Genomic DNA, 15,191 nt, shown 5'->3' on the forward strand with positions numbered 1-15,191 from the left:
TTAACAAGTTATGTCTGTTTATTTTGCCGATTTTATATTCAATTACAAAATTACAAGCACTACTGACTCCTCGCCACTGCGCAATATCCAGTAAGTATTTTTATTTATTTTTATTTTTTGATATGGATAAAATATGAACAGATGATAAAGCAATATTAATGAGATACCACTGAGTCATTGATGCACTATAGCACTTCAGAACCTATGACTTGCATGTGGAGTTTTGTGAAATTCAACTGAGGAATGTTGTAGGCCTCAATGATTTTCCTTGCTTGTAATTTTTTACATAAAGTCAATGAGAGACTGATGAAATGATATTCATTTGGTGGGGAACCATTCCTTTTAAAGGGTTAGTTCAGCCAAAAATGAAAATTATGTAATTAATGACTCATGACCTCGTGTTGTTCCAAACCCGTAAGACCTCCGTTCATCTTCGGAACACAGTTTAAGATATTTTAGATTTAGTCAGAGAGCTTTCTGACCCTCCATTGAAAATGTATGTACGGTATACTGTCAACGTCCAGAAAGGTAATAAAAACATCTTCAAAGTAGTTCATGTGACATCAGTGGCTTAAGTTTAGAATTTGTTGAAGCATCGAAAATACATTTTGGTCCAAAAATAACAAAAATTACGACTTTATTCAGCATTGTCTTCTCTTCTGGGTCTGTTGTGAGTGTGACTGCTTTGACTGTTGACGTACGATGCTGCTGACGTGTTATCTTTGTTATTGGGCGCACCAGAAAACACGTCAGCAGCGTCATACGTCAGCAGCGCTGTGAACGCACTCACAACAGACCCGGAAGAGAAGACATTGCTGAATAAAGTCATAATTTTTGTTATTTTTGGACCGAAATGTATTTTCAATGCTTCAACAAATTCTAACTGACCCACTGATGGCACATGGACTACTTTGATGATGTTTTTATTACCTTTCTAGACGTGGACAGTATACCGTACATACATTTTCAAAGGAGGGTCAGAAAGCTCTCTGACTAAATCTAAAATATCTTGAACTGTGTTCTGAAGATGAACGGAGGTCTTACGGGTTTTGGAATGACATGAGGGTGAGTCATTAATGACATAATTTTTATTTTTGGCTGAACTAACCCTTGAAGTTGTTGTAAGTTATAGGTAAACAGTTTTTCCTTCCTTAAAGATAGAACCAGTTTATGTTATAGCCATGGGCTGCATTCGAAGTTGCATACTCTCTGAGTAGATACTTCTTATGAATAAGTAATAATTTTGCAATCATTAAAAATAGTCTAATATGTGTGCTATGTATGCAGATGTACTACATTTGTCATGTTATCACTGTCATGTGAGCTACAGCATCAGTTACAATGCAATTCACAATTTTGCTACTGTGGGCTCATGGGATAGACTAAACTAAAGAATCTCAGTAGAAGTGGTAGGCCATCCAAGTACTTTTCCTCTACTGCCTTTCACCCTGTTATATAGTAGAGAAGTATGCAAGTTCTGATAATGCCCTAGACCTTTAAAACCATGTAAAAACATAATTTGTTGAACATCCAATCAGAAAAAAATAAATAAAAATGCTTTCTGCCTGTCAATCATTTAAATTTTGTCATATTGTTTGGCATTCAGTTTATTATATTGACAATATATTATATTTTGCTACTTTTGTGTTTTACAATACTGAGGAATCTCTTTGGCCAATCACTTACAGTAGCTTTAGGTTTGGAATATAATTAATTTATATTGGAAATCTGACTTTATTGAAAAACATTTATGGATGCCTCTGCATATTAAGATTTTTTTTTTTTTTTTATGTAAATATTGATCTTATTTCACATACATAGGCTATCTTTAATTGTGTGTTTGTTTGTTGTTTTGCAGACCATCTATTCAGAGCACAACCTGCATTTTTCTCTGCAGCTGAACGCCTGGTTAGTGTGCAAAATGCCTAAATGATACTGTGTCATTTTCTTTTCAATATTGTTATCAATATAGTTGCCTAATATGTCTTTCTTTTCCAGGTTTTGGATTTTCTCCAAGCAGCAGTCTTTCTGAATTGTTCTTCCCACCCCCCTCTCCAACCCTCCCCACCCCATATACCCCATATCCCCCACCCACAAAAAAAAAAAAAAAAAAAAAAAAAATTCTTTATTTTCAATACAAAGTTGATCATTTGTGTTCAAATATTACTGTTTTTTAAAAGTTCAGTCCTTTTAATACTAGGTTAATAATTTGTGTTTAATCTGCTATTGTTTTTTCTTTGGGAAAAAGTTTGTTTCTATTAATATTAGATTCATAATTTGTTTTATCTACTGAAAAAAGTTCATTAGCTGTATTTGTAAGTCGTTCTTTTTCTTGTCAATTAACTTGTTTTTTTTTTCTTGAGAAAACTTTGCAGGTTGTATCACTTCAGCATTTCGTGAAGTAAGTGACTGAAAATATCCTGTAAAAAAAAAAATGTTTATTGAATACAGTACTATTTGATTGTAGCATTAAAACCATTTTACAGTCATTTTAAAAAAGAGATCTGTTCAAATGCATAATGAAAAAAGATGACAGTTGTTTGCTAAACACTTAATAAAAAAACAAAAATAAACCACCTACTAATAATAAAATAATAATAAAAAAAAAAAAACAAAAAAACAATAACAACAGATGATCATTTGTTAAAACTTGGATTATTTAATCCCATTTAGCTAAAAAAAAAAGGTTGAGTATTATGATCATAAAATTGCCAAATGCTGTAATTAAACTAAACTAAATTATAATAAAGTTAAAAAATTAAGAAAATCAATCACATCCTTGTTTGGCGTACATGCAGCATGTGATGGTGTTTTCATAGCATCACTACAGAGAAAGCATCACATTTATACAATTTGCGTGTCTGTATACGCTTGTGGAGTTGTAGAATTCCCAACTCTTTGACCAAGTTATTTCTTTCTAAATAATGGGCTAGTCACATATGTCAGGGATTATTTTATATCATGTCTTTGGTCTGTTTTCTCATATTTTGTCTTTTGTTGTTTTGAAGGATGCCTCGGAAAGGTAGGAGATCCCAGGCTCAAAAAATTCGTTGGAGAAAGTTAGACCTGACAGGACAGACGAGCGTCAGTAAAGGTGTTGCTCAGGTTTCTGATGGACAGCAGTACGAAGATGGCAACAACACATCTAGAATTCTATCCGTGCAGGCGTCTCATTGCCAGAGTGATGCAAGGTATGATGTTTTCTCACGAAATCATCAGTGCACATGTGTAGCTCTGACATTCCTTGCATACCACAGTGAGGGAACTTTGTTCGAACAACCTGATCTTGACAGAGTGCTAGAGGAAGGGGATGCTTTGTATGTCGGCATTAAAATGCAGCTTATTGCTGAAGGAAGATTCCAACAGGATCTTCTAAGCATGGGTGAAGTACCTGTGAGCATCACAACTTCTAACCACACCTACAGCGTCCAAAAGTCAGAAGTGGTGATGGGATATCTGAGATACAGAGGAACTACTGAAATGGACGCATGGTGGATTCCTCTTGATGAAAGACTTCAGTGTCTCTCAACAGATGTCAGCCATGCACTGCTTATTGTTTCTCCAGAGTGCTTTGCTGTGTTCAGAGACAGTTCTGGAAGATATGGATATTTTGATTCACATTCCAGAACTGCTGAAGGTTTTCCACATCCTACTGGTGACGGAACCGCAGTTATGCTAACTTTCACCAACCTGCATGACATGACCAACAGATTACTTCAGCTTTTTTGGAATCGTGGTCCTCAAGCTTGCTATGAATTCATGGCTGTTTCATTTGAAATGGAGCAACAGTCTGAGGAACCATGCTCATCATCAGCATGTGTGACACCATCAGAAGTAACTTCATCTCTGCCAAAAACACAAACAAATGCTGACATCAGAATCCCTGAAAATCTTGTTCTTACAGATGACACAAACCAAAGTGTCATAAATGTTTTAAAAACAAACAAGCAGCGAAGAAGAAAAGAAATGCGTAAAATTGTTTATGAAAAGCAAGATGAAGGACTTGAGAGTACATCTTCACATTTTGAAGTACGAAAACAAAAAAGAAGAGAATATGAGAGAGAGAAATATGCCACCAATTTGCATTTTCGGATGAAGAAAAGAGAGATTACCAAAAAGAAGTATGATCAAGATCCTTTTGCCAGACACAAAAAGATGGAATACATTACCAGGAGGTACAACACAGATGTTCTCTTCCAAAAAAAGCAGAAGGGGTACATAATTAAGCGGTACCACACTGATGCGATGCAGAGGAAGATACCAACATGGTGAGGAGGTACAACTGTCTTTTCCAGAAGAAAATGAAGGAAGGACATGGTGAGGAGGTACAAGACCGATGATCTTTTCCAGAAGAAGAAGAAGGACTACATGGTGAGGAGGTACAAGACCGATGATCTTTTCCAGAAGAAGATGAAGGACTACATGCTGAGGAGGTACAAGACCGATGATCTTTTTCAAAAGAAGATGAAGGACTACATGGTGAGGAGGTACCACACTGATGATCTTTTCCAGAAGAAGATGAAGGACTACATGGTGAGGAGGTACCACACTGATGATCTTTTCCAGAAGAAGATGAAGGACTACATGTTCAAGAGGTACAAAATGGATGATCTTTTCCAGAAGAAGAAGAAGGACTACATGGTCAGGAGGTACAAGACGGATGATCTTTTCCAGAAGAAGATGAAGGACTACATGGCCAGAAGATACGTAAGTGATTCAGAGTTTAGGTCACATCACATTCTACGTTGTGCTCTCCAGAAGAAACAGAAGTGTCTCACTGATGCTGGATACAAGATTCTTCACAAGTTGAGATGTGCAATAAGGATCAAGAGAAAATACAGGCCATACATTCATTCCAGCCAGGATACTCCCAATTCTGATGCAACAAACCAGCCTGTGTCCAACGGCTTGATGCAAAAGGCCATATCTGCATTTCGGTGTCAAATTCTGAATGGTCCAACTTACATCTGCACAGTCTGTCACAGGGCGCTTTTTCCAAATCAAGTCAAGATGTGTAATAGAACACAATATGTCAAAAATGTTCATATTACAGCGTCTTGCTTAACCGGGAAATATGTTCATGCTTGTGACACTGCCTGCTCAGTTTCTTGTGCAGTTCCAGAAGAGCGAAGACAGGAGTGGATCTGCCACACTTGTGACAGTCATCTGAAGAGAGGATCCATGCCTTCTATCGCAGCGGCAAACAGACTTGAATTGCCTCCCATCCCTGCAGAACTGCTTGAACTGAACGTACTTGAACGACAGCTTATCGCCAAAATTGTTCCTTTTGCAAAAATAGTTGCATTGCCCAAAGGACAGCAAAGATCAGTGTATGGTGCTGTTGTGTGTGTACCCTCTGAGGTGGAGAAAACAGTCAACTGTCTGCCAAGGCCTAACAGTGAGTCCCAGCTACTACAGGTGAAGCTGAAAAGACACATCAAGTTCAGAGGATACCAACACTTCCATACAGTGAATATGCACAATGTGCTAGCAGCTTTAGCAAAACTGAAAGCGATGCATTCAGAGTACAGGGACATCTTGATTAGCGACGCTACCACATTTGAATTTCTCCCTGATGATGAGCTGGATGACACAGAGGAGAAACAGGAAGTTGTTGTCTCTGAACAGGATGACCAGAATGTCAGCACAGAAGAAAAGGATGAACTCAGGCCTGGCCTCACTCTGGACACATGCATGCAGCCACTTGACATTGGACAGGACTTGCTGTCATACGGTGAGGGAATCTTCAGCATTGCACCTGCCCAAGGGAAAAGACCAGTCGGATTTTTCAAGGTTCCCAAATTGGAAGCCATGGCCTTCCCCGTACAGTTTCCCACTGGACAGAACACAGTTGATGAGGCACGACAAGTTGCATTATCACCAAGCATGTACTTCAATGCTAGACTGTTCTGCGTGGATACTCGTTTTGCCAAAGACCAGAGTTATCTCTTCTTTGCACAGTTTGTCACTGAAACGCACATGGCTAGAAATAGCATGTCTATCCAGATGCGAAAAGGCAAACCTGTTACAAAAGATGGACGTAGAATCTCCAACAAGCTTCTTCAGGATGATCTTGAGGTCGAAAGACTGGTCCACAGCCGTGACGCCACAAGGTTTATGCAACCCTTGAGAGGCACTCCATCTTACTGGGAGAAAACGTTGAGAGATCTACAGGCCATGATCAGGCAGTTAGGGAATCCTACCTTTTTTTGCACATTCAGTGCAGCCGAAATGCGATGGCCAGAAGTGATAACGGCAATCAAGGCTCAGCAAGGTGAAGAGGTTGTCTTTTCAGAGCTTGACTGGACGACGAAATGTGAAATCCTTCGAAGTAACCCCGTCACCGTCATGCGGATGTTTGAGAAACGAGTGGATGCGTTAATGACTCATCTACTTTTGTCACCTGCTCAACCCATCGGCGAAGTCGAGGATTACTTTTATCGCGTCGAGTTTCAAGCCAGAGGAAGCCCACACATTCATCTGCTGGCCTGGGTAAAGGGGGCACCTGAATTCGAAAATCAGTCTGACCAAGTAGTGTGTGACTTTATTGACCGTTACATAACCTGCCAGTTGCCGGACCCTACCACCGATCCCGAGCTTCATAAAATTGTCACCGAAGTTCAGCTTCACAGCAGGAAGCACTCCAAATCTTGCAAGAAAGGAAATGTGTTGTGTAGATATGGGTTCCCTAAACTACCCATGTCAAGCACCACCATCACCCGTCCACGACCGCAACGTCCTGAGGAAGATCAAAACGAAGACCAAAACCACCCAGAGAAAAAGACGGCAAGACAGGATGCTGTTCGAAAAGCAATGAACGAAGCCAGGACTAAACTCAAGCCATTGTGGGATTTGCTAAACGATCCCCAGGCCTCCTTTGACAACTTGTCAGATTTGCTGACCAAATGTAATCTGTCCATGGATGATTACTGTAAATACACCGAGGCACTTTCCACTTCAAACGTGATTTTGCTGAAGCGTGATCCAAAGGAGGCTTGGGTGAATGGATACAACCCAGATTTGCTGAGGGCATGGAACGCCAACATGGACATACAGTTCGTTCTTGACTCTTTCAGCTGCATCATGTATATGTTGTCCTACATTTCAAAGCCAGAACACGAAATGAATGATTTCCTGAAGACCGTGATCAAGGGTGTTCGTGAAACCAACATAAAAGAAGAGGACGAAATGAAGCAGATAATGCAGGCCTACTCCAAACACAGGCAAGTGAGTGCTCAGGAGTCTGTGGCACGAACATGCAGCTTACCAATGAAGAAGTGTTCAAGAAGTGTTGTGTTTATACCCACGGATGATGATGCCCTGAAGATGAGTTTGCCCCGTAGTGTCCTACACAGCAAAGATCCTGATTCAGAGGATGTCTGGATGTCAGGTATGATAGATAAATACAGAGCAAGGCCTCAAACACCGGAGTTTGAAAAGATGTGCCTTGCAGACTTTGTGTCGAATTACCGTGTTGTGTATGGTCGGCAAACTAAAGGAAAGAATGTACTCCCACTCCTCAACGATATGGGATTCATTCAGAAGAGAACTGTTGGTAAGGCTGCAATAATCAGGTATGCTCGGTTTTCGGAGGAGAAGCAACCGGAGAAGTTTTGCGGAACATTGGTAAAACTTTACGTGCCACATCGTTTCAACGAACAGCTGAAACCTCAACAGTATCCAACGTATCAGGAGTTTTACAAAAATGCATTTGTGGAACTCCCGGAACACCCTGGTCTCCTAATGCCTGTCTGTGGCATAGTTAAAGCACAACAGCAGAAGTTTGAAAAACACAGCAAAAAAGTGGACGAAGCATTTGAACAGCTGCAGCGGGAAGGACCATCTGAGAATGCTTGGTCTGCTTTTGCACCTGAAATCGACGTTGATCGCATGGAGTGTGTTGCAGAACAACAAGATGTCGATCCAGAAGAAGACGAACAGGATGATGTTCCGGAATACCAGATTCTTCGTGAAGATGGAGACGGAGTCGTACCACAGATAGAGGCACCACAGATGACTAATGAATTCCTGAGGAAGATGTTTAGGAGTCTAAATGAGACGCAGGCAGCAATTTTTTACACTGTCCGCCAGTGGTGTCAGAAGCGTGTGTGGGGTCACAATCCAGAGCAGTTTTTTTACTTTTTGTCAGGCGGTGCTGGCTGTGGGAAATCACACGTCATCAAGTGCATACACTCGGAAGCAACCAAGATTCTGCGACAACTTCCTCGACTCCGGGAAGAAGGGGATCTCTCCGTGCCTACGGTGCTGTTGTCTGCGTTTACTGGAACGGCAGCATTCAACATCTCTGGTAAAACGCTGCATTCCCTTTTAAAACTGCCAAGGAGTCTTAAGCCACCTTATCAGGGACTTGGGAACGCCCTAGATGAAGTAAGAGCAGGATTACGTGACGTGGAGATTCTTATCATCGACGAAATATCCATGGTTTCAAAGGACCTGTTTACTTACGTAAACTGGAGATTTCAGCAGATCAAAGGCAGCAAGAAACCTTTTGGAGGAATATCTTGCCTCGTCGTAGGGGATTATTATCAACTGCCACCGCTTGGTAAAGCCAAACCACTCTGCGTGTATGAAGAGGATGTGCTGGACTTCTGGAAGGACCATTTTCAAATCATCACTCTCACAGAGATCATGCGCCAGAAAGAAGACCTCGCTTTCGCTGAACTGCTGAACCGACTACGAGTGAAGCAGAAGACTGAAGCTCTCAGGGAAGATGATAGAGCTTTGTTATTCCAGGCTGTGAAGCAACCAGAAGACTGCCCGCGTGATGCTCTGCATATATTCGCCACTAACAAAGAAGTTAACAAGTACAATACCGAGACTGTACAGGCCCTTTTCACTGACATCATAACAATTGATGCCGAAGATTACAGGAAGGACCCAAAAACAGGAAGGATGAAGAGACTAAACAAACCTGCCACTGGAAAAAAGGACGACTTGCTTGACACAATGCAAGTTGCAGTGGGAGTTCGTGTGATGGTAACCAGGAATCTGGATGTAGAAGACGGAATTGTCAATGGATGTTTTGGCACGATTGCAAACATCGTCACCAAAACAAAAGATGGAATCGCCACAGTACAAATGCTAGGACTTCAACTCGACAATCCAAACGCCGGTCAGAAACATCGCAAAAAGGTACGAGGTGAAGAAGACGTCTTGGTTTACATTGAGAGATCTGAAGAAAGTCTGAGGAAAGGAGCCGTACGTCGACAATTTCCCATCAAGCTAGCTTACGCCTGCACAGCCCACAAAGTTCAAGGCATGACAATGCACTCTGCAGTAGTGTCATTGAAGAAGATTGAGCCGGGAATGGCCTACGTTGCCCTCAGCAGAACGACTTCTCTACAAGGATTACACATTACGGATTTCGACGACAAGAAAATATATGCTGATCCAGAAATCACAGCCTCTTTGCAAAGCATGAGAAGAGCAAGAGTCGAAGATATCACGCCACTTCTGCAGCACGTGAAGGAAAATAGGCAGGAACAGTCACTCACCATCATTCATCACAACACGGAAGGACTGGCATCTCACATGGAGGATATCAGATGCCATCATGAGCTACAACTCGCCGATGTTCTGTGTCTAACGGAAACGCACCTGACCGGATCGTGTACTTCAGATCTCCAGTTGAAAGGATACAACTTGTTCACACGCAACAGGCATGTCTCCTACTCAACACATCAAGAACTTGGAAACAAAAATGGAGGTGGAGTCGCAATATATTGCAAGGAGCACATTCCAGCTCAGCCCAGGCAATATATACAAAATGTGACTGATCTGGAGTTTGTTGTAATCAAATTAGATTCCCCAATAAAAGCAGCAGTCGTAGCTGTGTATAGGCCACCACAATATAATATTGGAGATTTCTTGACCAACCTGAAGAGTATGCTGGATTATCTGGACCTCGCACACAACGATCTCGTCATCATCTGTGGAGACTTCAATGAGGACCTCCTACACCCTGGAAAAAAACCTATTTTGGAGTTGTTTCAAGCTCGAGGATACACGCAACTGATTACAACAGCGACAACGGAAAAACACACACTACTTGACCACATCTACATTTCAAATCCGGACCTCTGCCATCAATCGGGTGTGTTACAGAGCTACCACAGTTACCACAATCCTGTGTACTGTGTATTGCGTTTTACGTAGGAGATTTGGCTGGTATGGGTGTTTTGATGTTGTACCATGCTGAACCTGGGGCCACTGAACCTGCATTAACGACGACAGTGGGGCTAGAGGAGCCTTAGTCCCCGGGTTGGCTGGTATGGATGTGTTTTGGTGTTGTACCATACAGAACCTGGGGCCACTGAACCTGCATTAACGACGACAGTGGGGCTAGAGGAGCCTTAGTCCCCGGGTTGGCTGGTATGGATGTGTTTTGGTGTTGTACCATACAGAACCTGGGGCCACTGAACCTGCATTAACGACGACAGTGGGGCTAGAGGAGCCTTAGTCCCCGGGTTGGCTGGTATGGATGTGTTTTGGTGTTGTACCATACAGAACCTGGGGCCACTGAACCTGCATTAACGACGACAGTGGGGCTAGAGGAGCCTTAGTCCTTAGTCCATACGGGTGAACCTGCATTAACGGACAGTGGGGGCTAGAGGAGCCTTAGTCCCCGGGTTGGCTGGTATGGATGTGTTTTGGTGTTGTACCATACAGAACCTGGGGCCACTGAACCTGCATTAACGACGACAGTGGGGCTAGAGCAGCCTTAGTCCCCGGGTTGGCTGGTATGGATGTGTTTTGGTGTTGTGTCATATGGAACCGAGGGCCACTGAACCTGGATTAATGACGACAGTGGAGGCGCTGACAGCCTTGGCCAACAGGTTGGCGCGTACGGTCGTGTTGCGGTTAGATTGTGGTGTCTGTGGTCATATAAAGGTGTTCTGCCATTGAGCTCTCTAGAGAGTGCAGCAGGAAGGACGAAGGAGTAGTGTGGCATCTCCAGGGAGGACACTAGGAAGGCAGCAGCAGCAGCATACAGGATGCAGTGAGGATTAGTGTGGCAGCTCCAGGGAGGACACAGACAGTGAGAGCAAAAGCAGCAGTAAGTCATAAAAGACAGTAAGGTAAAGTGAGAAGTAGTAAGAGACTGTTGTGATGTATTTGATCTTAACATAACATTTATTTTAAATTATTTTGTGTTCAGTCTGTACAATGTGTACTGGATGTATTATTTGCAGTCCTCTGCTATTCTAATATTGATATGTGCTCTTCTGTAAAGTTGCAGGAAGATTTTGGAGACAATAGCAGTCCTCTCCAACACTTGATTTGAGTGTGCAATATACCATCTAAAGCTAAGTGTTAAAAGATGTCACTTCAGTCACTGTACTTCTGCACATGATAACCACATTTAAAGGAATCTTGTAATCTAATTTTGATTTTGATGTTTTTCAGGAACCGGCAAGTCTGAGAAGATCAAGTGTGCTACAACACTGATGGTGATGAGCTGGATACCAGCTTATGTGCTAATTTCTTTCAGTAAGTTTGAGTTTACTTTTTTATTATTTTTTTAGTTTATTAGTAAATGTGTATGTAGTGATCCCCTTATTCATTTATTAATTTCATTGCCAGAGGACGGGACCAGATGTGTTTGGAGTTGAGGACAATGCTGAAGACTAAAAAAGCAACGGAAGAAGCACACTGAGGTAAAGTTTGTCAATAATACTGGTAAGGTCTAGTGTTTCAGTGCATTTTATCATACAATGTGTTTGTTCAGAGGCATGTGCTTTGATGTGAAAGCTTAGATTTTAAAGTGTATGATGGCTCTCAGAAGTGAGGGAGCAGAAATGTCTCTTGCAAGACATACATCTGACCTGAAAGTTTATGCTCTATAAGTCTTGCAGAATGAAAACAATTCAATTCACTAACATGATCATATCTGTTTTACCTTCTCTACCTCAGGGTGTCGAGCCTGTTTGCCATGTCAGATCCAGCGGCTAGATGGCGGGAGATGCTTCATCATACCCCTGATTGCATTGAATAATTTTATTAATCAATCAATGATCAATTAATTAATTTTAATATATTTATAAATTATCTTATTATCATAGTAAATAATTGGTCTCAATTTAATATTTCATATATTAGCTTAAATAAGAATGTTATTATAATGTGTACGCCATGCCAGAGGAGGATGGGATCCCCCTGATGAGTCTGGTTCCTCTCAAGGTTTTTTATCTCTTTAAGAGTTTTTTCCTTGCCACTGTCGCCACTGGCTTGCTCACTGGGGGTGTTGTGTCAAATCCTTTGTGCCTCTCGGGTCCCTGCCGACCAGGGTTTCCAAAACAATAGTTTATGAGTCGATGAATATATTTTTTTATTAATTAAATCATAGAAACAAGGCTCCACAATTAATTTGAAATAAAAGTGAAATCATGTTATGACTTAGTCACTTACAATAAAGCAGTAAGCCCTGTGATGCCATGATTTACAGTGCTTTCAGAACTGCTAAGGGGTGTTGTTAAAAAGCCCCTCTGGTTTTCTGAAATAACAGGGCTTATGGGCTTATGCCTTTTATAAATACTTGCGCAGTAATAGACGGAATCATGGACAGTAATTGAGTATTTTACAATGGCTTTGAATGCAACATGCACAAAGTTCACTTTATTTATACAATAATTCAAACACTTTCACCAGTATTCTGCCAAAATAGAAACTTGAAGGATTTCAAACAAAAATTAGTATTGTGTAAAACAAGTTAAGATATATAATTTTCTCGTAGTACAATTTTATTATTGCAACAGTAAAGTATGTGAAAGTGAAGAAATTAAAACAAAAAATAGTATTGTGTAAAACAAGTTATTGCAACAGTAAGGTATTTATGTTTTTTTATTTTTATAATCTTGTTATTGCAGATATTAGATCATTTTATTATAAAGTTAAAATAATATTTATACGTGAGCTAGTACAACATTATAGGGTGGGATTTGGCACAACAGGCGTTTTCTAAATCTTTTAATAAACATTTTGGTTGAATTGGTACATCAAGTGTTATTGTCTTTATTGAATCTTCTTCAATGGCACATTAAAAATGTGTTCTTGTGAACTTCACAGAAGGTCCAGGGGCTATTCCAGAAAGCAAGGTTAACTTACTGTCACACATACACTAAAGTTGATTAACCCAAACCTTGCTTACTCGAGGTATGCTGGTTCCAAAAACGATTTTATACTTTTTTTTTAAATCAAGGCCACAATATGTCTCTACATATTTTAACTGTTTACATATTTTTCATTAAAATATTTAATGTCAGGACTAAGGATTGCAAAAAAAATAAGCTTTTGGTGTCCAGAAATAATTGATTTTAATTTATTGACAAAGAATATTTACTGGTAGTGAAATAAAAGCTATAGGATCTAGCTGTGGCTGGGCTCGGGATTGGTGAGGCGATATTTGGCACAGCAGGTGCTTTTCTTAATCTTAATAAACATTTTAGGTGAATTGGCAAATCCAGCATGTTTGTCTTTATTGAATTGTATATTCACAGATGGTACAGTAAGATGGTAACAACTTACTTTTAAATAAGGTTGTGTATTCTATACATGAAGACCACTTTGTGTGTAAATATTTGTTTTAATCATAATTCAGCAAATTTTATCATAATTCAGCAAATTATCTAATAAGCAAACTTTGTTTAACCTCTAAACCTGCTAAGATCACACTCTTACTTGATCCGGATGAGTATCATTAGAAAGACTTAAAATGTCAGCCTCAGTATTTGAATATTGTTGATAAAACTTGGCTGCAGTGACAGTAATTTCTTCATATGTTACGAGTGCAAAATCAACAGTTAATGCACATTTCACTAACCATATATGCACCTGACAGAGAAAAAAATTACAAACACATTTTGTAGATCTACATAGCATACATAGTTGTCTGACAGTACTTGAAAGGTTTTTTTTTTTAAATTATTATTTTTTAATTAATTTCTCTTGTCTGACAAATGAACCCCATCCCACCTGAACGGTTCACTTCTCTTCTGTGTTGTTTATTATCAATGAACAGTCCACCACTGTAACACTGGTAAGTGTCTGGAGTACAGAAAGTTCCTCCGTCATGGAGCTCAGAAGATCCACTGCAGGTTTGACCCCTTTACAAAGCTGTGGCTGGCAATCAATACTACTTTCTCTAAAAGATTTTGTGTTAAAACTATTTATTTATTGTTAAAAAACACTGGCAGAGAGCATAAAATAATCTAACATTTATGATAAATGATAATCAGTAATAAAGCAAAAATGTATGACAGTATGTTACTGTGTGGTAAAGCTTTACTGAAAGCTTTACAATTCACTGAAAATATAAGCAGTTTAGCTAAAAATTGGTCTTTTTGATTCTGGGAAATAGTATTTCAATTTAGTTCTAAAAATTTGAGTTTTTGAAATTTAAAAAACCCTGAAAACTGCCATATTAAAGGTCCATGAAAAATACTAGAATTTTTAAAAGGCAATATATATGAAACTATTGTTCATTTTTGGTTTCGATAAAAACTGTTTTTTATGCAAAATGAACAATGCAGTGCGTGTTAAATAGCCATTTCATCTGGCTTTTGGGAGCGCACGAGATCTCGCGATATTACTCATTCAGGTGAAAAGCAGTCTCGCGATATCGGTATTAAGTTGAGCTTGTGGTAATACATTCTATCCTTTGCTTGCATTACACTGTTTGGTCTTCTATTGTATGTGCTGTTTGTTTGGGTTTCATTTGGAAACGCACGTAAATTTTGACGCACTTTGTGTTGCATCATTTACAAGCGAGGAGCGCGTCTCCATCTCAGCAGCTCGGTCCACAAACTCTTCCTCTGCATATACTGTGGGGTTGCTTAATAATTATCTGAGGTGTGTGTGTGTGTGTGTGTGTGTGGCGTTATCTCACTAGATTTGTAACGTAAATCATCTATGCAAACACAGGACAACAACATATCGCTATGCATCGCGATTTCAAAATAAAAGTCGCTCTCAGTTTACCTAGATCTATATATTCAAACTAAACACATTTTTAAACAAATTGTGGCGCTGTAAAATGAAATATCACCAGGCCGTTGGCTCTCTCCGCGGGCATTTGTTATAGTTATAATACATAATAATGAAACAATAAACGTAGCTCATATTTGTTCAAGTGTATGGTACAGTTTTTTTATTCTTCAGGTAAAACATATATT

At 39.9% G+C, this 15,191-nt stretch overlaps 1 long non-coding RNA gene across 1 annotated transcript; it reads left to right on the top strand.

Moving 5' to 3' along the window:
• The first annotated feature begins 11,331 nt into the window (after nt 1–11,331).
• Nucleotides 11,332–13,014, top strand: LOC109086550. The gene is made up of 3 exons (XR_006155708.1): nt 11,332–11,511; nt 11,605–11,678; nt 11,935–13,014. It is a non-coding gene; the product is annotated as an uncharacterized LOC109086550 (long non-coding RNA).
• Nucleotides 13,015–15,191: the final 2,177 nt, after the last annotated feature.

This window comes from Cyprinus carpio, chromosome B10 (genome assembly GCF_018340385.1).
Source record: "Cyprinus carpio isolate SPL01 chromosome B10, ASM1834038v1, whole genome shotgun sequence".
Taxonomy (NCBI): Eukaryota; Metazoa; Chordata; class Actinopteri; order Cypriniformes; family Cyprinidae; genus Cyprinus; species Cyprinus carpio.